Below are 1,764 nucleotides of genomic sequence, written 5' to 3'. Positions count from 1 at the left end.
ATCAGACGTGTCGCCACTGAGAATCAAACCCTCAACCCTGCCACCGTCTGCTTTAATATGACAAAGGCTTTATAAAATAGGTTGTTTCTATGCTGTTTTTCTAGAGTTTGGGTCTTATGTTTATAGCCTGCATAATATTCAATAGATCAAAATGTGACATTGATAGTTTTTTGTTGTTGGAAGAGAAAAATGGATTTGAGTGTTTAGTTTTATGTCCGAATTCTAAGGGGAAAAGTCCAGATTCTGGATTTAAAGTCAGAAATCTAAGTCTCAGGATGCACATTCTCTTACAATTCTGACTCCACCTTTTTCACGTGGCCCTAATCCTCTGCCGTAGGTTTTTGAACATAAATCCATAACATAAACAATCTTGCGACAGATCCTTCTTCACTTCTCTACTGCGAAACTGCAGTTTGATCTGAAAGGGAACATAATCTGAGCAGAGACAGACAGAGCCGTTGCAGTGTTGATGGTCACAACATTTAGTTCCTAAAGGACACACACACACACACACACACACACACAACCGTGAAACAGTCACATGTGTGCTGTGTGAGGGGGGGGCCTTTTCCCTGGATATAGTCTATGCTCTTTGCACAGTTCACTGGAACCTGATCTGTTTGTGTTTGGGAGTAATTATGTGACACAGTGTAGACACAACTCATGCCTCTATATTCTCCCACACTCCCACACTCAATGGATGGACAGATAAAGTGTTTTTCTGAGTGGGAGTGGCTTCTTTTCCCAGCATTCCTCTCTCTAGCTTTCTGTTGATGTACACTGTTCACCTCTCCTGCTCATTGCTTTCAGGAATGGGTTAGGGGGGTTAGGGTTAGGTTTATTCCAGAAATCAGAATTTCAGAATATGAAATGTTACATGCATCGGGCTATGAATGATATTTTAACAAATGCCTGAGTAAAAACCTTCAGAATACAGAAATTGGAGATTTCTGATTAGCTAATATACATACTTTTACTAAAGTAACAGTTCATTGCAGGACGTTTACTTGGAACAGAGTATTTTCCAGTGTGGGATTAGTACTTTTACTTGAAGGACCTGGACACCTCTTCCACCACTGGTCACAAGCCTCTCTGTTGTCATGAGGAAGAAGAGATCATATTTCTGTTTTGTGTAATAGTTTGATTCTTACTCCAAATAGGAGTCAAACGTGTCCTTATAGAACCTCAAACTCTGTTGCTGCTGGAATATTCCCCATCATAAACGGCCACAGATACCTTATTCTAATGAATGTGATCAGAAAATGGCCTTTATTGAACTGTGTCCTATTCAGAGTATTGTGTAAAGCAACCTACATATAGCATCCATGTGCAGTGGATTTAGGGAGGCCGTTTGGCAAAAGAAGACTTTGTCTTAATTAAGTCAGACACAGCGGACTTCTTTAGCGTTGTCAAGCAGTATAACGTGTCCGGAAGAGGATTAGGGCCACATGGGAAATGTGTGAGTTTAAAGTCAGAATTCGGAGATAAAGTAAGCTGTGTAGTGCTTCAGATTAGTCTTGCTCTCAAGACCACGTTTTGCTCAGCCTTGTCTCGTTTCAAATAAAGAGGACTACAACTGCCTACATCCTGCTGTACGGCAATGAACTACTACTTCTAGTCACAGTTCCTTTATCTTTATTATGACTATTATTGCCAGTGTTCATCACACCCCCACACCCCCACCGGCCCCGTCAGACACCGCCCACCAAGAGCCAGGGTCTGGCCCAGGTTTCTCCCTAAAAGGAGTTTTTCCTCACCGCTGCT

The 1,764-nt window shown here is 41.8% G+C and overlaps 1 protein-coding gene across 1 annotated transcript in view; it reads right to left on the bottom strand.

Annotated features, from left to right (window-relative positions):
- Positions 1-501: 501 nt before the first annotated feature.
- tcea2 (transcription elongation factor A (SII), 2) overlaps positions 502-1,764 on the bottom strand; it is a 10,591-nt gene continuing 9,328 nt past the window's right edge. The window contains exon 11 of the mRNA XM_032521621.1: positions 502-525. The gene's annotated coding sequence lies outside the window, so the exon portion shown is untranslated. The remainder of the gene's footprint in view (positions 526-1,764) is intronic.

The sequence above is a fragment of the Etheostoma spectabile genome, chromosome 7 (assembly GCF_008692095.1).
Source record: "Etheostoma spectabile isolate EspeVRDwgs_2016 chromosome 7, UIUC_Espe_1.0, whole genome shotgun sequence".
Taxonomy (NCBI): Eukaryota; Metazoa; Chordata; class Actinopteri; order Perciformes; family Percidae; genus Etheostoma; species Etheostoma spectabile.
This window is presented reverse-complemented; position numbering and strand designations above follow the sequence as displayed.